At 47.3% G+C, this 23849-nt stretch overlaps 1 long non-coding RNA gene and 2 pseudogenes across 1 annotated transcript; 2 read left to right on the forward strand and 1 right to left on the reverse strand.

Moving 5' to 3' along the window:
• Nucleotides 1-10100: 10100 nt before the first annotated feature.
• Nucleotides 10101-12982, forward strand: LOC128778624 (60S ribosomal protein L18-like; annotated as a pseudogene).
• On the forward strand, nucleotides 12975-21630 carry LOC109270016 (60S ribosomal protein L9-like; annotated as a pseudogene).
• Nucleotides 16584-23833, reverse strand: LOC128778625 (uncharacterized). The gene is made up of 3 exons (XR_008424298.1): nucleotides 23633-23833; nucleotides 22116-22217; nucleotides 16584-18855 (listed from the first exon to the last, which is right to left on the reverse strand). It is a non-coding gene; the product is annotated as an uncharacterized LOC128778625 (long non-coding RNA).
• Nucleotides 23834-23849: the final 16 nt, after the last annotated feature.

Below are 23849 nucleotides of genomic sequence, written 5' to 3' on the forward strand. Positions count from 1 at the left end.
TTCACCATTGCATTTCTCATTTTTTAAAATAATTTTGCCATATAGAATCTTAGATTGAAAGTTGACAATGCCCCTGTCACTGTTTTCTTCAGTAATTGGTGAACATGTAGGGGGGCCAGGTCCTAGTTTAATTTTCTTGGGTCTCCTCTGTTTTTCTCAACCAAAACATCAACACAAAGATGGGATACTTGATGTACCTTAAATCAAGCTTCATGATGGCTTTTAGAAATTTTAGTTAAATTCCCATTTTTCCCGGGCACCTGGGTGGCTCATTTGGTTAAGTGTCTAACTCTTGATTTCGGCTCAGGTCGTGATCTCAGTTTGTGAGATCAAGCCTCACATTGGGTTCTGTGCTGACAGCATGGAGCCTGCTTGGGATATATTCATATTCATTCTCTGCCTCTCCCCGCCCCCCCCCCCCCCCACTCTTCCCCCTCTTTGTATCCCCCTTCCCCTCTCTCTACCCCTCCCCTGCCACACTCTTGCAAAAATGAGTTTGAAAAATGAGTAAATTCCCGTTTTTCCCATGCTCTTGCCTTCTAGCAGCCAGCCTCAAACTGCTACAAAATATTCAACCAAAATTAGGCAATTTCAGGGAGTAAGTGCTTCCTGACCGAGTCCATTCTGGTGCGTTCCCTGGCTCTGAGGCTTGGCTACAACATGTCCTTTTAGTTGATCTCCCATGTCCATCTTGTTCCACTTTGTTCTTCTAAGCCAGGAGCTGGCAAACTGCAGTCCCATGAGGTAAGGTTTTCTTTTCTTTTTTTTTTTAAGGATTTTATGGTGTAAAAATTATTAAAATTTTAGTGTCTATAAATAGTTTTATTGAAATACAACCGTGCTCATTTGTTTACATATTGCCTGTGGCTACTTGTGCTACAGAGGTTTGCTGTTGAATACTTGAAACTGAGACTAAGGCCTGCAAAGCCTAAATAATTACCATCTGGCCCTTTACAGCGGAAGTTGGCCACCACTGTTCTGTGTGACTAGCCCATCATACATTAAAGTATATGATGCTTCCCGTTGCTTTGACATTCTTGGCTTCTTGACTTTGGGTCTTACCTTTGGTTTGGGTTGCCTGTGACGGTCACAGGTCCTTTCCAGAGTAGTAGTATCAAGCATCGTGTGCCTTACGTGCTAGCCTAGACTGTATGTGGTGTCTTCGGGTGCTACTCTGAAATTACTCTCTGCTGTTGCTGCACTATTCCTTGCTCTCACGGTCAAATTATGAAATTTAGCACACAGTCTGAAGCTGAACCTGGCATAGCGATGAATTCACCAGAACGAAGAAGTGCGATGCATGCATCTGGGAATCCTTAGGCCCTAGGATCAGACAACTGGAGGAAGCACCTGACCACAGCTGGAAGAAGAGAGTACGTGGAACCCCCAGATGGGGGAGTGTAGCCATTGGACCTAGTTGGGTGGCAAACTAGTTTCCAGAACAGAGTGCAGGGAGTTTGGGAATGGAGGGGCGGGGTGGGGAGGAGGGCAGGCAGTGACAAGGAGGGAGAGTGAAGGTCTAAGCTTGCTAGGAGAAAGATCCAGCACTGCAGCAGTGATGAGGGCACCACAGGGACAATGGTGCTGACAAGTTGGCTGTAAAAGGTTTTCTCTATTGTGATACTTGATGGCGAAAGCAGTGGTCCCTAGGGTAGAGCTTTCACTCAGAGGAGGCTGGGACGACTATTGAGTTTGAACTACCATGACAACATTTGAATAGTAAAGGATCCTTCACCAGGTAGAGCGTGCATGATTTGTCTTCCAAGAGTACAGATTAGAAAACAGCCATCCCAGACTCACAACTCCTGTCTCTGACACTCAGTTTGCCGTTCTTCATGATGTACGCCTTCATCTTTTCCCAGCTGGTTAGGCATGAGTTATTGATGTTAAGAGGTTGTAATCCTCCTCAGACAGTGAAATGGTCTTCAGAGCACCTGGGGCAGCTGTTCTCAATGCTGGCCTCGTCTCAAGCAGACTCCTCTCTTTCCCCCCAGTATTTTGGGCAGCTATTACATTTGCTGTGCCAAGAACATTGGGAGGCTTTGTCCTACACTTGTGCTGGCTCTCTAGATGGGCCTTCCACATGGAAGCCTGTGTCTCCAGCTGGTTACTGCCTATGGAATTGACAGCTTCTATAACAAAGTCCAAAGCTGTCTCAAAAACTCATAAAAATCCAGCGGTGAGTTTTAGAAGCAGTCTGGGTTTTATTTGCCTGCAATCACGGATTAGAAGAATACTTGATAAATTACTCAAAAGTGATTGGTTAGAAACTAGATGAGAATGAATGGGGTTGGTGCAGGTATGCCTTGGAACAGCTCGAGGATGAGTTATTTTCAAGTAATTCTGTGTACTTTGAGGTGATTTTTGAAACTTTAGTATTTCAGTCCTTTAGGGTTTTTTTTTTTTTTTTTTTTGGCAGGGCTGGAGTTTCAAATTTCTTTTTGGTCAGTTAGGCCTGGTTTGACAGCAGTTTGTCTAATTTTTATTTTGTCTCCAGTTCTAAGGAAATTAAAAATTTGATAGTTTCACTAATTAAGTTATTTGATTGTAAATTTCTTTTTTTTTTTTTTTTTTTTTTTTTTTAAGAGAGAGCCAGGGAGAGAGGGAGAGAGAATCTTAAGCAGGCTCCATGGTCAGCGCAGAGCCCGAAGAAGGGCTTAATCCCACAACCTCGGGATCATGACCTGAGCCAAAATCAAGAGTCAGATGCTCGACCTACTATGCCACCCAAGCACTCTGTAAGATATTTTCATATCTTTAACTTTGGTGTTATAATTTTTATACTGTGTTTACATTTTTTGCAAAGAGCATTAACAACTTTTCACCTCTAAACAATTGCAGACTTACAGAAAAGTTACGGGGACAGTACACAGCACTCCCCTTTACCAGCACCATCCCACCCCAAACCCATTTCAGTTGTGCAGTTGTCCCAGTTAATGTCCTCATAGCAAAGGGACCTGATTGATACAGGGTAACACACCATGCTTATAGTTTGCTTCAGTCCATGTTCCTCAGTCCGTCCTTAGTCTTTATGACCTTAATTAACAGTTTGTTGTTTTAAGATTACAGGACCGTTGCCTTTTTTTCTTTTTTTTTTTTAATGTTTATTTCTGAGACAGAGACAGAGCATGAGTGGGGGAGGGGCAGAGAGAGAAAGGAAGACATAGAACCCAAAGCGGGCTCCAGGCTCCGAGTTGTCAGCACAGAGCCCGACGCGGGGCTCGAACTCACAAACTGTGAGATCATGACCTGGGCTGAAGTCGGACGCTCAACCAACTGAGCCACCCAGGCGCCCCGAGGACCGTTGCCTTCTAGAATGGCCCTCAATTTATGTTTGGTGTTTCCTCATGACTAGATTCCAGTTAAGGTGGTTTTGGAAGAAACACAGAAGTGCCACTGTGCTCTTTTTCACTGTATCCCGTGAGGGGGGCCAGGGCGTCAGTTTGGCCCACTGCTGGTTCACTCTGATTGTCCAAGGCAGGTGGTAACTGCCAGGCTTCTCCGCTGAACAGTTACTCATTGTCCCTTTGCATTTAGTAAACAGTTGTATGATAAGATATTTTGAGACAGAATATCCTATTTCTCATGAAACTTTGGCCCATTAGTTTTAGTATCCACTGGTGTTTCTTGCCTGAGTTCGTAGCACTAAGGTAGTTGCCAAGTGGTGATTTTCAAGTTGCTTAATTTCTTCTGCATTTATTAGCAGTCTCCCGTATTCTGGTATTCTTGTTCCTCTGCATTCGTGTGGGCTCAGGGTCCCATTTTATTGAGCGGCATGTGGTCCATTGCTGCTGCGGTTTTGATGCGTGCATTGTCCCAGGTTCTGCAGTTGTGTGCATTCTGAAGGCTGGCCTCTGTGTTTCTCACCCCTCTTCCTGACTTCTGGCACAATACTGTACTCCAGGCTCTTGTACTTGTTGTGCTCCAGCGCCTCTTCAAGGAGCTCTGGTTCCCTTCCGCAGATACTGTGTTTAGAAACCAAAACTTGGTGCTAGATATGCTCGCTGCTTCTGGAGTCTCACTGCTCCATCTATATATAAATACTGATGAGTTCACCTCGTGCCTTCCATTCTAGTCCAATGCCACCAGGTTCATCCCAGCTTCTCACCATCCAGGCTTCTGACCCCTTTCTTGGACGGTGAGATACTTGGCTGCTGTTAATGGTCTGTGTGTTTACTCATTTGTCACCTCCAGTGTGTGTGACCGGTCTTCTTAGGCACTCAAGCTGCCCTTGTTGTTTGATTGCTGAGCTATTGCCCTGTTCAGCCACTTTGCACAGCTGCAACTTTCATGCTTCAGTTGTTACTTTTCACCGGGCTTAAATGGAGGCAAAAATGTATTTAGATGGGTTCTCCTGAATTCAGCACTCCAGAAATAGCATTTCTGCGAGGAGAAGGCCTTGTTTGTTCCCCTTGCTGTGCCACCAAATCAGTCTCTAGGTGCCCTGGGTCCTAGCACATGGAGTTTAAGTGCTGGGTGAGTTTCCCCAGTTTCTTCTACGTGGGACCAATGTGTGTTTTAGGTGCTAGAAGTGGTTATGGAGATGGCACGAAGGGCAGGCTAGGGGAGGGGGATACAGCTCCCGCTCTGGGCTCTTTGTGATCTCCAGTGGGCCCCCAACCCCAAACTCTGCTCTATCATGTCTTTTGTCTTGGCACATGGCTGCTTCCTTGATTCATACATTCAGCAAATGATGAAGTCACCCAGGGCCAGGCACTTGGTTTGGGATTGTTCCCACCTCCTTAGTCTTGCTAATTCCTCAGTGTCCAAAACCATACAAGGCCCCTCTTCCTGGAACCCTGTGCCTTTCCTCTCTATCCCCAGAACCTAGTGAAGGGCTAGACAAGAGGAGATGCCCAGTCAATATTGATCACACGTGGGCAGTGAACATATGGTTGCGGTGTTTGCGTCCCTCCTGGGCATCTAGGCTCTCCTATCCCTTCTGTCACCCCCCAGTTCAGAAAGCTAAGAAGTTGAAGGATGAACAGTATCCTGAAGGCTGCTCTGTTTTTGCTTCCTCACCCCAGGGATCTTTGCACTAGCTTCTGAAAGACTGACAATCTAGTGAGCTGGCTGGTTGTAGAGACAGCGGTAGCTGGCGACAAATTCCAGATGGGTCTCCATCTGAGACCTCGGTGGAGAGCAGACCAACAACAGCTGCACTCCTGAATTCCAAGCGGAGGCCAGACCAGAGGGGCTTGGGGGGTCAGCACTTGGACTAACCAGGCCTGGATTTCTGCCTTCACACCCCACACCAGCTACGTGACATCGGCCATGCCTCTCTACCTCTGTGCCTGGTTTCCTCATCCATCCATTGAGCCTGCCTCCAGTGAGAGGCTGGATGGGAGGGCGTCCTTACCAAAGCCAGGCCCATGTTCAGACGGAGACTCTGGGAGCAGATGTGGCCAGCCAGCAGCCCTCTAGTGAGCCAGACGACAAAGATTTGCAAAAACTGGGTCCAATACCATGCTTCTCAGTCATTTTTTAAAATAATTATTTTTCATAAAGACTAAAAAAATAACGTGGGTTTACTTAATATTTTTTTTAGATTTCTCATTTTGAATCAAATACATACTGATCAATGTAACCCAACATGAACAAAAAGTCTTGGGCGTCTCAACAATTTTTAAGAGGGGAAAGAGGTCCTGAGAGCAGACAATGTGAGAGCTGCTTTAGATGATGCTTTAGGAAAAGTTTTTCCACTTTGGACCAGTCAAGTGACCCAGAACACACTGCTTGGGAAGGTCACGGGGGCGCTGGTGAAGGGATGCCTCTTGTCTGCTGGGGACATGTTGGAATATCAGACCTCTGGAGCTTTTTTGAGGCCCCTCTGCCATACTGCCCTCTGTTCCCGCATTCAGGATAACTAACACGACTCCGCTTGGCTTTCAACACCCTTTACAGACCTGCTCCAGCTCGTGCCTTCCACCTGTCTCCCTCCCTCTTTGCCACATACAGCAGGACGTCATTACCCAGGCCTTTCCACACCTCTGGCCTCTGCATATGCTGGTTTCTGCTTAGAGATCCTCCCATACTCCTCTCTCTTCGTGTGAACTCCTATTCAAGCTTTAAAACCCACTTCAATGTCGCATGCTTTGCGAAGGCTTTCCTGCCCAGGTGCCAGCAGAGGACTGCTCCCTTGTTCTACTCTCTGAACACATAACTCAGGAACTGTGCCTATCCGAGCACAACTATTTTTTTGCATATTTGTGTTCTGGACATTGTGTCAAAGCCAAAGACAAAATTTGCCATATCTACCAGCGGCACTAGGAGCTCAGCACCCACGGCTAACAAGGGACAAGTTAGGAGTTGTGCTTTGAAGGCTTGCCTGTGGGGCTGGGGTGAGAGGAGGGTTGGTCTGACACTGTCAACAATAGTAAGTGAAAAGCCCAAGTGAGGGATGGGGAAATGCCAGGACCTGACAGAGAACAGGCTGGAAAGGTGAGTGCCCTCCGCTGTGTCCTGACACGCCCCCTTGTGGGGAGAGAGAGCCATGCCGTGGCTCAGGTGGGAGGGCACCTCAGGGCCAGGCCAGGGAGGAAGAACCAGCACCTCTGGGTCATGGAAGACTTGAAGCCAGCCATAGGGAATAGGCTAGGGAGAGGAAGGGAATATGCCAGCCGAGAAAACCCAGCCCACACTGGACTGCAGTTGCCCACGCCGAGCAGGGGAAAGGAGGGAAGGACGCTAAACCCACAAGACCGTGGGCACTGAGCTTCACCTGCATTGACTCATTTAATCCTTGTCGTGAAGTGCCTTGCAGAGGAGGAAGCTGAGGCTCAGAGAGGGTGAGCCAGCTGCCAAGTTCTCATCACATCGTAGCCGAGGGAGAATGGAACCTCACACCTGGCCCCAGGCCATGCCCAAGTACCTCTGTATGCCAGTTCTCTATCTGTACCAGTGTTGGGGGTGGGAAGACAGTGGGATCATCCTGGTCTGCGGAGGTCTTGGACCTTTGCCCTCCTATGACATGGCTAGAAGGAGGGGTACAGGGAAAACTCAGAGGATTTGGAGTCAGATGAGGATTTTTATTTCTTCTTCAGATTTGTATCACTGTCCATGGAGTGGGTTGGGGGTGGAGAATTCCCTCTCTTTAGAAAAATCAACCTGTTCGGCTTCAGAACCCATCCAGACAGTTTGTGCAGACAAGAGGGCTGGGTCTTCCGGCCCCCTCTGAGAAGCTCCCTGCTCCTTGCTCTCTGTCCCTGACCCACTCCAGGGGCCACCTTCCTGCTGGAGCAATGGCCCTTGATTGACTGGATTCTTCAACCAGAGGCCCCTATAGCTGCAGGCAGAGGAAGGTGCCTGGGAGAAGTGAACCAACGTTTCCAAAGGGCCATTTTTCCTTTCCTGTCACCTGGAATGCCTTTTACAACCTTTTGTGTCCCTTTTGTGTTCCTTATGACTTCACAAAACTATAATCTCAATTCTCAATGCAATTCTGAGCAATGATGGACTCGCACTAATCCAGGAATTGACTTAGGCCTCATGAATTTCCCACTGTGGGCTTGGAACATACACACACACACTGAAGGCTGTCTGTCAACCTGTTCTCTGGGCCTCCAGAAAAAGTTCGCCTCCAGACCTTTGCGCATACTGCTCTAGGGTCTTTCTGGACACTTCTTTTCCTTGCTCTCCCATTCAGTCTTCTAGACTCAACCCAGGTATCCCCTCCTCCCCAAGCCTCGCAAGATCTCTTGCACTGGACCAGGAATTTCTCATGGTGTCCACACTGGCTGGAGAGCTTCTCATGATCCTCCACACTGGACCAGGAATTTCCCACAATCCCCCACACTGTAGTAGGAGCTTCCTATGATCTCCCATACTGGATAGAGAGCCTTCTATGACTCCCCAGCCCCATGCTGAATGGATGGCCTCCCATGGACTCTCCTGTCACACTTGCCACTGACACAAGCTTTTCCTTTTTTTTTTTTTTTTTACATCACTATGGAAATCACTGTGCTCCTTCAGGGAAGGTCTGTATCTTATTCTATGTTTTCTTAGTGCCTGGCATCTAATAGTGCTCAGTACATTTTGGCTGAGTAAATGAACCAGTGTTAAGCAGTTTCAGAGCCCAGGTTAATGATCAAACCTATAAAGCCCTCCCGGATGCTTCCTCCCCCCAACCCCCACCATGGAAAAAACAGTAGGGAATTGCTTTTATTTTCTATGTTCCTACAGCACAGGGATGTGGGTTCTCACTGCAGCTCTGATACTCATTTAACTGTGAAACTTTGAGCAAATCATCTTACTTCTGTAAGCCTTAGTTTCCTCATCTAAAAAAATGGGGATCTTTTTTTTTTTTAACAGACCTAGAGAAAATATTTTTTTTTAGCGTAATTTATTGTCAAATTGGCTAACATACAATGTGTAAAGTGTGCTCTTAGCTTTTGGGGTAGATTCCTGTGGTTCATTGCTTCCATACAACACCCAGTGCTCATCCCAACAAGTGCCCTCCTCAATGCCCATCACCCATTTTCCCCTCTCCCCCTCTCCCCTATCCACCCTCAGTTTGCTCTCTGTATTTAAGAGTCTCTTATCGTTTGCCTCCCTCTCTGTTAACTATTTTCTCCCCTTCCCTTCCCCCATGGTCTTCTGTTAAGTTTCTCAAGTTCCACATATGAGTGAAAATATAGGATATCTGTCTCTGACTGACTTATTTCACTCAGCATAATACCTTCCAGTTCCAACCACGTTGCTGCAAATGGCATGATTTCATTCTTTCTCATTGCCAAGTAGTATTCCATTGTATATATAAACCACATCTTCTTATCCATTCATCAGTTGATGGACATTTGGGCTCTTTCCATAATTTGGCTATTGTTGAAAGCACTGCTGTAAACATTGGGGTACATGTGCCCCTATGAATCAGCACTCCTGTATCCTTTGGATAAATTCCTAGTAGTGCTATTGCTGGGCCATAGGGTAATTCCATTTTTAATTTTTTGAGGAACCTCCACACTTTTCCAGAGTGGCTGCACCAGTTTGCATTCCCACCAACAGTGCAAGAGGGTTCCCGTTTCTCCACATCCTCACCAACATCTGTTGTTGCCTGAGTTGTTCATTTTTGCCACTCTGACCGGTGTAAGGTGGTATCTCATTGTAGTTTTGATGTGTGTTTCCCTGATGATGAGTGATGAGCATGTTTTCATGTGTCTGTTGGCCATCTGGATGTCTTCTTTGTAAGAGTGTCTATTCATGTCTTCTGCCCATTTCTTCACTGCATTATTTGTTTTTTGGGTGTTCGAGTTTGGTAAGTTCCTTATAGATTTTGGGAACTAACCCTTTATCTGATAACGTCATTTGCAAATATCTTTTCCCATTCCATTGGTTGCCTTTTAGTTTCGTTGGTTGTCTCTTTGCAGTGCAGAAGTTTTTTTTATCTTGATGAGGTCCCAGTAGTTCATTTTTGCTTTTAATTCCCTTGTCTTTGGGGATGTGTCGAGCAAGAAATTGCCACTGCCGAGGTCAAAGAGGTTGTTGCCTGCTTTCTCCTCTAGGGTTTTGATGGTTTCCTGTCTCACATTTAGGTCTTTCATCCAAAAAATGGGGATCTTTATACTTGCTCTTCCACAATCCTATAAGCAAGACCTTACCATGTATGATAGCAACTAGTGTCTGGCATGCAGTTGGTGCTTACTGAAAGCATATCCATGTATATAGCTGACCACACTGTCACTATCTGTTTACCATGTCTCCCCTTAAAGCAGAATTCTTCATGGCTCTGCCCCTGCTCCAGACCAGGCTAGAGCTTGTTGATGGTTTTGGTGACCTTTCTGTGTTCCCACAGATCTGCTGGGTATTTAATATTCATTGAGCCTCTAAGACAAAGCCCAGCACTAGGCACCTCCATGGGCCAGCAGAGAAAATGATTAATGAGGCAGGACCCAAGACCTCCAAAAGGATCACCATCTGGGAAGGAGGCTCAGGCAAGTTCTCCAAGATGACAAGGGCCATTGGTATCTGCCCATGAAGAGCCAACTGCAAGATTCCAAAGGAAACTTGGGACTTAGGATGTGGAAGGGGCTCTTCCCCAGGGCTGTCCACAGGCTATGGAGGTAGGAACAGTTTCTTAAGGCCCGGGTCTTAGGGAGGGAACAGAGAGGGAAGGGTGGGTGCTGGAAGAGAGGAGTCCTTGGGCAGGAAGAGGCTCCTACCTCTCCAAGAACGGACTCTTGATTGGCTCCCACTTATAAGCTATAGATGGTCAGAACCCAGCCTCATAGATTCCTACCTCTTCCAGCCTATGACATAGATACAGCCACCTTCTTGGGGCTTGACACACATTGCTAGGTGTTTACCATTGCTGGTCCATCTGGGAGGGCTGTCCTGGGCTAGATCATTCAATGACAGACCTCCAACGGGTTGACTAGTGTCTTCATATTCATGTATCGATTCACTTCTTCATTCATGTATTCACATAATATTTATTGAGCACTAAGAGCCAGACCAAGTACTAGACTGAGGATGAAGACTAAGGGCCCAAGCCCTTCCTCAAAGAGTTCTGTGACAGAGCTTTACAAGGCCAGGACAAGTCTGATAGCAGGTGCATAATCAGCATAAAGGTGGGGCATACAAGGTAGTTGACAAGAAATCAATGGAGGCTTCCTGGAGCAGGGGATATATGAGCTGGGCTACAAAGGTTTGGTGGTTCACACAGCAGGGGATGGGAGGAAAAGACAATCCCGACTGAGAGACTGCCTCTTGCAAAGGCACAGGTGCAACAAAGGACCAGGCAAATTTGGGAATGATGAGATGGTTAGTGTGGCTTGAGCCTCAGTCTAAGAGGTGGGAGGTGAAGTTAGGACTAGGCCAAGTTTAGGCTCTTAAGTGCCATAATGGAGGCTCACACTTGACCTCAAGGGCAGTGGGTGTCAAATGGGTTCGATGGGCAGGCCCCCAAGTGTACATCATGAAATCCGTAAGTATTTACTGAACACCTACTGGGTGCCAGGCACAGAAGGAAACTGAACAGATCTACACTTAGACTTTAAAAGCTACATGTTAATAAAGCTACACTTTATTGGGGCTTCTGCATATGATTGTATTACAGGAAAAAAAGATTTCTTGACTCAAAAGAAACACAAACAACAACAGTCTTCAGCCTATTGCTTCACTGTGAACCCACTGCAGGTTTTGTTTTTTCTTGGTAGCTGGTTGGGGGGTGGGTGTGTAGTGTCATTTCTTTATTTTGTTTTAAGCAATGGAGACAGATATGGTCAGATCTATTTTCAAAAAGAGAAAGATAATTACGTGGTTTCTCATATGGTGTTTGCAGCCACCATACAGGAAGCATGAAGCCCACTAACCAGAGGGCTATTTCTCTGGGCCCTGAGCTCAAGGCTGGCTGTCTCTACCGTACTGGGTGCTCCCAAGGATAAGGCAACAGTGGCAGATAATGTGGCTTCTCCCTCGGTTCCAGGAGCCAAAAAGAAATGTCAGTTCCTCCTGGGAAGAACATGACCTCCTTTGATGCTGGACGAACGAAGCCAATGCAATCAAAATACCCTCCCAACCTTTTCTCGGGAAAGAGACAACTCTGAGGATAGCCTGGTGGAGTGAAAGAGCCCAGTCTTTTAAATAATGCAGACTTGGGTTCAAATTCTGGTTTGGCTGTGTGATCTTGGACAAACACACTTAAATTTTCTGAGCTTGAGTGTCCTCATCTGTAATGATAATAGTTATCATTTACATTTACCTTACTCGCCAGTTATTAAGATGTATTACAAAGCCATAGCAAAGAAGCAGGCACAAGACAAAGCAGAAAAATAGAAGAAAACATAACATCCTGAAACAGATCTAGGAATACTTTAGAGTTTGACATATGAAAGAAGTGACATCGAGAATCAATGGAGAGGCACCTGGGTGGCTCAGTTGGTTGAACTTTCAGCTCTTGATTTCTGCTCAGGTCATGATCCCAGGGTCATAGAATCGAACCCTGCACTGGGGTTTGGGATTCTCTCTTTCTCTTTCTCTCCCTCTGACCCTCTCCCCTGCTGGTGCACTTACTCTCGCTCTTTCCCAAAAATAAAATATTAAAATAAAAAATTTTTTAAAAGATCAGAGGAAAAGGATGGAATCTTTAATAAATAGGGTTGGGGGAAATTGGCTTCTAACCAGACAAAAATAAAATCACCTTTTTATGTGTGTGTGTGTCTTTAGTTATCTTCAGTTGGCTAAAGACCTAAATGTGAAAGGTAAAACTGTACAGACATAAAAGTTCTTTACGGACCTGGTTGAGAAGGAGGCACCATCATGGGAGGTCACCTCCACCACAACAAGGACCGAAACATTTGGCATAAGGAGCCCAAGAGTCAGGACATCCACCTAAGACTGTTGGTAAATCTGTACAGATCTCTGGCTGGACAAACAGCTCTACCTTCAACCAACTTTTGCTAAAGAGGTTGTTCATGAGTTGCACCAATTGGTGGCCTCTGTCCCTTTCCTTGATGACCAAAGAAGATGAAGCTTTCTGCCAGGAGGACAAAACAGCTGTGCTGGTAGGGACCATAACAGATGACATGTGTATCCAGGTGGCCCCCAAATGGAAGGTGTGCACACTGCACGTGAGCCACATCCTCAGGGCCAGGAGCAAGATTTTCACCTTAAACAAGTTGGCACTGGACTCCTTCCAGGGCTGTGGCCCCATCTTGTTCTCTGATCCTCAAAAAGGCCCAGAGGTGTACAGGCATATCAACAAGGCCCTGTGAACCACGCGCAGCCCCACCAAACCTTATCAGTGCTGCAAGGGCTGGAGGTCCGCGTGCACCACAGGCCATCTGGTCCACCATCACTACAAAAACTAACTTCAGATCCTGCCTTGTTATTGTAAAGATTTGGGGGTGGCTCAGTCGGTTGAGTGTCCAATTCTTGATTTCCGCTCAGGTCATGATCCAAGGGTCATGGGATCGAGACCTACATCAGGCTTTGTGCTGGGTGTGGAGCCTGCTTGGGATTCTTTCTCCTTCTCTCTCTCCCTCTGCCCCTCTCCCATGGTTGCATTCTTTCTCTAAAGTAAAAAAGTAAGTAAATAAATAAATAATAAGATTTTGGATGCTGGGAAAAAACTAATAAAAGGAATATGAACAGCTCTCTTTGCCACATCTACTGCAAGAGATGAAGAATGAAGACCATTCTCAGCAATCAGACTGTTGACATTGCAGAGAATGTCAACATCACTCTGAAGGGACACACTGTTATTGGGAAGGGCCCCAGAGGAACCCTGCAGAGGGACTGAAATCACACCAATATAGAACTCACTATCCCCGGAAAGAAAAAGAAGAGGCTCCAAGTTGACAAGTGGTGGGGAAACAGAAAAGAACTGGCTACCATTTGCACCATCTGTAGTCACGTACAGAACATGGTCAAGGGCGTTACGCTAGGCTTCCATTACAAAATGAGGTCTGTGAATGCTCACTTCCCCATCAACGTTGTTATTCAGCAGAATGGTTCTCTTGCAGAAATCCAAAATATCTAGGGTTTGGATGAGGCCAGGTGTTTCTTGTTCAGTATCCCAAGCCCAGTAAGAGGAGTTGATTCTTGAGGGAAATGATGTTGAACTTGTATCACACTCAGCTGTTTTGACTCAATAAGTCACAACAGTTGAAAACAAGAATATCAGAAACGTTTTGGATGATATCTATGTTTCTGAGGAAGGAATGGTGCAGCAGGCTAATGAATAAGATCTAAGTTGTTCCGCTACAAAAACAGCAAGATGCCGGATGATTTTTCAGACTTATTTGTGATATTTTAAAGACACAATAAAAGCTGTATTGATCTGAAGGAGGGGGGGCAGGGAGTGGAAAGGAATACGAACATTCTTTTAACCTCAGGGAAGGGAAGGATTTCTTAAAGAAGTTTCCAAACGGGGAAGAGGAGGTTGAGGTGGGCCCTGCGGGTAGGGAAGTACATGTTGCTTTGCAGGTAGAGGCCTCCATATTGTCTTGAGGGGAGGCGAAGACTGGACCATGCTTCTGGTTCAGAAGGTTCAGAGGAGTCTGGGAAATTGAAACATTCAGAGGCATCCACTCCGATGTCCCTATCCCATTGCCGGGATCCCAAGCCTTGACCTTGGCCCTGGCCTAACAGACTTGCTTTGGTTGGGTAGTCAACTGCCTTTGAAGTTTGGACACTGAGACTATTTCAGGCTTGTCTTGAATTCATTCCCCTTTCCTTCTGTGGAGTATGGAAGTTTCCTTGGATGCAATTAAAGAGGCCCTGTGGCTTCCATTTCTAGCTTTCTGTTACCTGCTTCTATGCCTCGGCTGTTCATTATCTTTCTGTAGGAGCCTCCATAGTGCTTACCATGGCCATCTAATATTGTGATCTTTAGAGCCACTATTACTCCCCCCACTGACCCCCAAGTCTCAAATGCCTGATGCACTCACTGCCTGCTAACACACTCCACCCGCAGGTGCACCATCCAGTTCAGCACTGGGACAAGTTTTAACAGTTGGAAGCCACCTTGCACCAGGACCTGCCTGTGCTTCACCCCCACCAGTGATGGGGTCCTCCTTGCCAGCCGAGAGGGATTAGCACAGCTCCCAAGCCCCCATCGAACCACCTGCTTTCTTGGACCACTCCCAGCAAGCACCAACTGCTGCAGGTAAGGTTCTTACAAGCAAACAACGAAATGGGTTTCAGGGTTGGGGGGCAAGATGTGGATCAGGAAATCAATGCCTGTGAGGGATTGAGCAAGGGAAATCAACTGTGACCAGGCCTGACACAGCCTGGGCCGGCCCACGGGGAGTCCTGCAGCGAACCTCCTCCCCAGGGCAGAGCTATCCCCCATCTGGGTGAAGTGACAGGGTCTTTACACCACACCCCTCGCCCCATCACTCTCCTCTGGAAAGGGCATGACCTCAGGCAGGGCTGCCCTGACAAGTGCTTCCATGAAGGGGGCTCTGGAAGCCGTCCCCATGTCTACCACAACCCGGGAAAGCAGTCATTGAGTATTTACAGTGTCAGATGAGGCTAAATGTCATACATACTCAAAGGCAGGGACCATCATTATCCCCATGTTTGCATGCAAGATGAAGAAACTGAGGCACGGAGTGCTTAAATGACTTAGGGTTGCACAGCATGTGACGGAATTGAGATTCCATCTAGAGATGTAAAAAAAAAAAAAAGTTGAATAAGGGGCGCCTGGGGGGTTCAGTCAGTTAAGCATCTGACCTCAGGCTCAGGTCACAATCTCACGGTTTGTGAGTTCTAGCCCCACATCGGGCTCTCTGCTGTCAGCACAGAGCCTGCTTCGGATCCTCTGTCTCCCTCTCTCCGCCCCTCCCCTGCTTGTGTACTCTCTCTCTCTCTCTCAAAAATAAGTAAACATTTTAAAAAATGTTAATGAAATTCTTTGGGAAGTTTAAACTTTCAGGAAAAGGTAATGCGGAGATCCCTGTGCACCCTTCGCCCAGTGTCCCCAGCTGTTAACATATTGCACAAGCATGGTACATTTGCCATAACTGAGAAAATAACGCTGGGTTATGTTACTATTAACTAAACCACAGACTTTACGTGGCTTTCCACTGATATCCTTTTACTGTTCCAAGATCAAATCCAAGATACTACCTTGCATTTAGCATCCCACAGATTTAGACTCTTAGGTGTAAACTTTTGACCTGTCTGCCTCACTGCCTGCCATTCCCAAAAGCTTCTGTGGCTGGGAGGCCCTCGGGTGCCATTCACTGCCCCAGGTGTGTGTGGGCAGCCCCAGAATGTGGCATGCCGACTGGCTCACTGTTTTCTCTGTGTCTCCTCTCTGCTGGCATGTGGAGAAAACTCCCACCGGGTCCAACTCAGTAATGTGCTTGTTTTGATTTCGCCCATCAGACATTTCCTGGTGCTTTCCTGTGTGTCTGGGGGCGGGATGCTGTCTCAGGGCACCCAGAGTGTCTTCAGGCTTGGCCCTGCCCGCTAGCTTACCCCTCCTCTCTGACCTGCCCACCACCCAGGGTCCCTGGCCCTGCAGGTTTGCTGTGAAGAAAAGAGTTCAGTAGGGGATTCCTGTTCTTGCCCCCACACCACTCAGCTGCCTCATTGATCCCTGCTGTGTGTCCGCTCTGGGTCCCAGGCCCCATGGGCAGCTGTCCACTGAACACTGTGGCACTCTGAGCACATGATCTATATGCTATGGAATGAGAGAGACCAAGCTTTACTGGCTGGAACGCAGAAAAGATCCGGATTATTGCTCTCCGTTCCCACCTTTGCCACTTTCCAGTTACTTGTGAGACTTTTGCATTATTCCACGTCCAGTTTTCTCATGGAACCAGTGTGAACAGCATCTTGCTTAGTGGTTAAAAGAAGGCACGCTGAAGCCAGATGATTTGGGTCTCTGCTGTTTATCTGCTATGTGACCACCATCATGTTATTTAACCTCCCATTGCCTCCGTTTCCTCATTTGTAACATGGGGAGACTAACACCTACTTTTTAGGGCTCTTGTGAAGATGAAGGGAATCAATAAAGACAAAGCATCCAGGACTGTATCTGGCACGGACGAGCTCTCAACTAGCATTAATTATCATATGATTACCATGGATGTTTAGAGAGATTCAAATGAGATCATTATTGTAAAGGTGCATTGTAAATGGCGAAGTATGCTAAAAATGGTTAGCGTTATTATTTTTAAAAACTACTTTATTATCTTGGGGGACACAAGTAATCCACAGGCAACTATTGTCTGTCTGGGTTGATTACCATGGTCAAGTATGGCTGGAAAAGGGATGAGTTCATGAAGTCTACGGTCCTTTATGGAGCCCCTATTAAGTGTGACCTATAATTTTAGGCATGTGTACTTCTATTTTCTCATTTAATCATCCCAACCAAACTGGGCTGGCTATTTTTATCCACATTTAATGGCTGTCTACCCAAAGCCTCAAGTATGTTAAATCCATCCAGAAGCAGGAATCAGCCTATTTATTTGAAAGCCTCTCATGTTCAGATATTCCTAGATGCTGGGGAGTAAACACCAGCGGCCCCTGCCTTAAACGAACCTACGTTCCAGGGGCAGAGTCCATGACTGTTGGCCTGTCTGCTCTCAGATCCTTGCCTACCTTACCTTCCTCTGTTGTGTGTCACAGAGGGGCAGCCCTGGAGAAGCGACTTTCCCTGCTTGTCCAATCCGAGTGACCCTCAGGCCTCTGGCAGTTGATCTCAGACTGTTGCCCCCTGAAACTGTGTGAGGGTGCACTTCACTGGAGAAAAACTGAGTCTCGATGACATCACTCACACCCTGAATCCAGCTGGGCCTGAAGCGAAGCCTCTTCCTGGCCTATCGGTCTCCTTTTGGCCACACAGTGGCCTGAAACAGGCCTTGCTGATGGCCCCTCTCCTGGGACCGCAGTGAGGATTAGTGAGAAATCCCATCTGGAGAAGAAAGCCCGATGATCACACCAAAGCACCCAACAGAAGCCAGCTCCGATGATTGGCTTAAGGGAAAGTACGCCCTACTGTTACTGCTGCCATTGCTGTTGTTGTCAGCTGCGCCTGGGTGCAGCCTGGCTTGCAGCTGTGGCCCAGGCAGACTTCCAGCTGCAGGGATGGGGTAGACCACGGGCGGGGACTCCCCTAGGGCCATTTGTTTGGAAGCCGCCTCTCACTGTGCGCTCTCCGTGGCTTCCCTGCGCGCGTGTAATACGGTAATTGCAGCCTTCCCAGCTGTCGGCCATGCAGACAGCCCAGAAAATGAGGTTGGCTCAGTAAATATTGAACCAAATTATGCAAATGAGCTCCACAAGAGACTCAGCTGCAGAGACAGGGTCTGATTGGTGAGCCCAGCTTGCAGGGGACCCCTCCTCTTCCTGGGACTGCTCTATCGGCCAAAACAGCCACCTGGGGCCCCGCCAGAGAGACTGGAGCTGGGATGGGGCCCAGGGTCACTCCTGCCTGTTCCTGAGGCCCATCAGGGATGAGGGTTGAACAGCTTTGCAGGTGAGGTTAATGGGGAGTGGTATAATGGCAGGGGGTGGGGCTGGCAATGATATTTAGTTCCCGCCACGCGTTCACCTCTCCCCAAAAAAGGCTGCTTGGCGAATAAGTCTCTGAGGGCACATGGGGGCAAGATGCTGAGGTCTCAATGCTCTGTGTGCCCAGCTGCAGAGGGAGTGATGGGATCCGCCTTCTCCAGAGCAAAGCATTTCAGTGGCCCTTCCCTACTGGCCGGCCAAGGTGCTCAAACCCCACGGTGGCTGAGGAAATGAAGATTCTAGAAACATGGCTTAGGGAGCAGGATGGGGCAAGTAAAACTCTAAAGCTCTTCTGTGGCCCTGGCAGGGCATCCCTGTGGCTTCGCAGGGATGAAAATATATCTGGCATGTCTGGCGAGAGTGGATGTTGGGGAGAAGGGGGGTTCACGTATGTGAGGGCATCTGGTTGAGGGAGCCCAACAAGTCACAGCAAGAGTGTCCTCAGTGAGAGCAGGGATGGGATAGATCCTACTCTTTCTCCAGAGGAGATGGGATGCAGGCTGCCCATGTTGTACAGAGATACGAACAGCCGCCCCTTGAAACCAGATGCCCCAGCGAAGCATGAGGTGTGGGAAGCAATCTCTTTCCAGTTCCTTCAGGGACAATGGTGAAGTTTAAAGTGATGATGGCAGGGACGGGGCCACTTTGGAAACCCCAGCATGTGATGCTCTGTGTCGTATAAGATGATCCCCTGGGGATGGGCCTGGGTGCTCCCAAGAGATCCCTGCCTCAGTGAGAAAACATGGTCAAAGGCAACGTGGGCATCACAGGTCACTGAAGGAGCTGGAGTGGAAGAATGTGGGGGAAGTGTTTGTGAGTTACATGAGTCAGCCCAGGATCGTCTGTCCAGAATAAGCACGAGACTCCCAGTGGGTGGAAAGGGCTCAGCTCCTACATCAGCAAGTAAGGGCATTATATTAGTTTCCCATTTCTGCTGCGACAAATCACTGAAAAATCAGTGGCTTAAAATAACAAAGATTTATTATCATACAGATCTGGAAGTCAGAGGGTCTCATGGGGCTAAAATCAAGGTGTCACAGAGCTGCGCTCCTTTCTGGAGAGTGCAAAGGAGAATCCTTTTTTCCTTGCTTTTTCCATCTTCTAGAAGCCACCCAAATCCCTTGGCTTGTGGCCACATTATTCAGGCCTCTGTTTCCATTTTCACAAATCCTTCAGCTCTGATACTCCTGTCTCCCTCTTATCAAGACCCTCATGATTACATTGGGCCTCCTGGATTATCCCCTAATGTTCTGACCAGTGATTGGCAATCTTAATTCCATCCCCAACCTTAATTCCCATTTGCCGTGTAACCTAACATAGTCACAGGTTCTGTGGATTAGGAGGTGGACCTCTTTGCGGGGACCATTATTCTGTCTGTCATAGGCATAGACTAAAAACACTGTATTTTCAGGATAAGCCCAAGACCACCTGCAGGTTGGCAAGGCCTGGGGATACTAGGTTATGCTTAGGAATATTTTTACCTGCATGAGAATAACCTAATGAACGTGGCAAAAAAAAGCAAGTGCTGTCGACATGGTCTATATGTAAAATTAGAAACCATGGTAGCGGCTGGGTGGCTGAGTCAGTTAAGTGTCCGACTTCAGCTCAGGTCATGATCTCACGGTTCTGTGCTGACAGCTCAGAGCCTGGAGCCTGCTTGGGATCCTGTGTCTCCCTCTCTCTGTCTGCCCTTCCCCTGTGCGTGCTCTCTCTGTCAAAAATAAACAATAAAAAAAAAAAATCATGAGCACTTTGTTGTTATGTTCTAAATACCATCTCTTGTTCAATATAAACTTTAGAGAATTTCCCTTCTCTGGTTTTAGGAAGAAATTTACACATTTGTATTGCCGTGTTACACACAGACCAAGCAGAGGCAGCTTTTGGTTAGTTTCCTTGTTTTTGGTTGTTTTAGTGTGATCTTTCTCCTCAATAATCAAAACCTTTCTGATTTTACAGCTGAATGTTCCTAAGTATTCCTACTCCTAAATTCAGAAGAGATCATCTTTATCTGGAATTATCCTAGCAGTGGGAAGAGTAGACCGGAAAATCTAGGGAAATCAGAAAGATCCATAAGGAAACTTGCAATTGGGAAGAGAAACAGATGAGTTCTTCCAACAACAACAAAAATTCTGTTCTTGCCAATCAGTTGTGGGGTAGCTGGGGGCCCCCGGGAAGTTCTATTTCTTTTCCATCTTGCCTAAAATAAAATAGGCGTAGAGGTCTGGTTTGATCCCCATCCTGGACCCACTAGGCCACAAGCTAATTTTTTTCTCCTTTTTACGCCCCTGGTATGGGTCTGGTTCCTCTTTACTTCTCCAGGCTTATCTCTCTCCACACCCCCTCCAGCCACCTGTGAGGTCCAAGCACATGGGAAGAGCCATCATTCTGAGAAAATGCCAGCACCCTCACACCTACTGGCCTTGGCAGCCTCTCCCTTGTTTTTTTGACTCATCACCCTTTGAGTTCCAGCTCAAAATATCAGCCTTTCTGTACAAAACACTGCAGCGTGCTCAAAGATTGGCGAGTAGGCCTCTGTCTGCCAAGCACAAGGAAGGAGAACTGGAGCTAATGAGTCAGTTTTTAAAATCCTCAGAGAAAACCTTTACTGCTCACATCCAACCAAGGCCTGTGATGAGAGCGCTGTGTACACGGTCTCGTTTTCTCGCTGTGCCTCACATGGACCTTATGAGTCAAATCTTATCATCTCCGCTTTTTGGCTGGCCAACGTTTAGAGAAATTGGGAACATGTCCTGAGCTATAGAGCTGGCAAGTGTCAAAGCCAGGCCCCGACCCCAGTCTGCTAATCCCCAAATCCACGACCTTAACCTCTATATAGTACTGCCTGTGCACCAGAGCCAGAAGCAAAGGGCATGGGCAGTCCATAGAGGCGGCCAGTACAGTAGATCGAGCAGGGAACTGGCCTGAGAAAACTTTGGTTTCAGTCCTAATGGGGCCACTTGCATGCTGTGGAGTCCTGAGGGGGTCCCTTGGCCTCTCTGAGCCTCAGTTTCCTCATGCCTGTCTCATAAGCTTGTTGTGAGGATCAGATGGAAGAAGCCCATGAAAGCCTAGGTGATCTTTCTCAACTGAGCATCAGGGGATTATCAAGGGGCATTGGGAAAGGCTTCTTGGCAGAGGTAGGCAAACAGATGCAGGAACAGAAGGCCTCTATCCTGAGCCCTCAGGGCAAACACCAGGCAGATAGAGAGAAGACACAAGGGGCCCAGCTGCACAAGCACCGGCTTTCTCCAGAAGCTCCAGATGCTGCAAAACGTAGGTGGGACAGTCCTTGGCTTGGTCACATCCCACTGCTCAGGGAGTCAGCTCTGCTCTTGCAGTAGGAAAAAAAGAAAAACAAGAAGACTCGGAGGAGAAAAATCCAGGCCTGCTAAAGTGATGAATCAGTGGGAGAGATGAGCACTCACTCCAGACTGGGACTTATGATCGGCTTCCTTTCATGGAGCCACACCATGAGCTCATTCGATGAGAAGAAAACCCGGCCCAGTGGGCCTGGGGTCTGATAGACTGGGGATCCCCATCCAGGTTGTGCTTAATGTCTGAAACTTGGAGTCTCAGCTTCCTCATTTGTAACATAGAATGATAACTGTTCTACTACCTACTTTACTCTGGTTGGATGAGTAAATGGAATAAAGAAAATTTAAATTCTTTTTTTTTAACGTTTATTTATTTTGAGAGAGTGAGGGAGAGGCAGAGAGAGAGAGGGAGAGAGAATCCCAAGCAGGCCAGCGCAGAGCCTGACGTGGGGCTTGAACTCACAAACCACGTGATGGTGACCTGAGCCAAAATCCAGAAGTGAACGCTCAACTGACTGAGCCACCCAGACACCCCAAGAAAATCAAAATTCTTACTAATGTAGAAAGTGCCCACTAATGGTACTTTTGTGGGGTGGGGAGCCACGCAGCTGGGAGACAGGAGTGTGAAGGGATCTTTTCACTGTGTACCCTTTGTACGTTTGGGGATTTTGAACCATGGGAAGGCATTACTTACAGAAAAAGTAAACTTAGAAAAAAAAAAAGTCCGCAAGACAGTCAAAACCAATAAATGCAACTATTAGTCACTGTCAGCAGCAGCATCCCCATCATTGTTATTTAAAAGGCTTTTCCCCCATAATCTTCCGAGTTTGTGCTTACCGGGTACTAAGGAGAGTAGGTCCTCAGTCTGGGCGATTCCTGGTCTCCCGCTGCACCACCACGTGGGTTCAGATTTCTTCTGCATCTGCGAGGGTCAGACTCCTTGGGGAAAGTGGGTGGAGAAATGCCAACTTAACATCACTTGCCACAGACCATGCAGGAGCCATCGAAGAGGAGCTGGAGCCCTTTCGGGTGACCTTGGAGGGATTTCCAGGAGTGCTGCTGACCGAGAAAAGCCAGATGCGAGGAAACAGGTGGCCTCATTTGACAAAACAAAGACCAATAGCAGATAGCTACAAACAGCAAAGCACAGGTTCGTACCAGATTGTGAACAAGGGCTGCCTGCGGGGTGCGGATAGGGTCGGGGAATGAGAGCAGAAGGTTGGTGATTGATTAAAAAAGTGAATAACGCCCTCTCATTTATGAAATTTATACATTTATGAATTTATGAAATGTATACACATGTATGTATATAAATGCACAAGGAGGTGCAAGAGAAGGTGATAACCCACATTGATGGTGACTAGCTTAGGGTGGTGCCGTTTTAGGTGACTCTTTTTGTTCAGATATTTATATGAATACACTTGACCCTTGAACAACACAGGGGTTAAGGGGCACCAAACCCTGCACAGTCAAAATCTACATCTCACTTTTGACTCCCCCAAAATGAACTACTAACAGCCTGCAGTTGACTGGAAGCTTTACCAATAATATAAACAGTTGATTAACATGTATTTTGTATATTATATGTATTATATACTGCCTTCGTACAATAAAGAAGTGAGAGGGAAGAAAATCTTATTAACAAAATCACAAGGAGGGGCACCGGGGTGGCTCAGATGGTTGAGCGTCTCTTGATTTTCAGCTCAGGTCATGATCCTAGGGTCGTGGGATCAAGCTCCACCTAAGCGTGGAGACTGCTTAAGATCTCTCTCTCTCTCTCTCTCTCTCTCTCTCTCTCTCTCTCTCTCTTCCCACCCCCACGTGTGCACTCTCTCTCTCTTAAAAAAAAAAATCACAAGGAAGAGAGGAAGAGAAAACACATTTGCAGTAGTGTACTGTATTTATCAAAAAAATCCACGTCTAAGTGTGCCCATGCAGTTCAAACCTGCATTGTTCAAGGGTAAACTGTAGTCCTCATTATCAAAAATCGTTATGTATTATTTATGCAATCAGAAAAAAAATCGAATTTCAATGTGAAAGATAAGCAAAACAAACTAAGCACCTGCTATGTACCACTGTAACAGCTGGCATTACAAATAAGGTCAGATTTCTTTTAAAATTCAAATGGGATGATTCTAAGACTGTTTACAAAGGAGTCCTTCCCCCACCCCCCTCCTTCCCCTACCTACTCTGGTAAATCCCAAAAGCCCAGAAGGGTGGTGTTGACCCCCGGGCCCCACCTGTGCCTGCCTCTCTGCTTGGCCACAGGGAAGACTGGCTGCTGAAGGTGGCCACCATGCCACCCTGAGCACTGCCCCCTGCCATCGCCCTCCCCCTCTGGATCCCCGCAGCACCTCCAAGTTCTCAGTGTAGGTTGAGGCGCCGTGTCTTCTGATTGCCGCCGCAGATGCTCACCCTCCTGTTCCTCACGATGGTGGGTGTTCTCCCTTTAATGTCACCCTCGGGGAGCCAGGACCCGCTGCAGAAATGAGTGCCAGGGGACAGTGCTTTAGTGCCAGCACTCTTCTAGTTCGCACGCCCGTGCACACGCGGACATGCACACACACGGCT

The sequence above is a fragment of the Panthera pardus genome, unplaced genomic scaffold, assembly GCF_024362965.1.
Source record: "Panthera pardus isolate Hobbes unplaced genomic scaffold, ASM2436296v1 HiC_scaffold_20, whole genome shotgun sequence".
NCBI classification, from domain to species: Eukaryota; Metazoa; Chordata; class Mammalia; order Carnivora; family Felidae; genus Panthera; species Panthera pardus.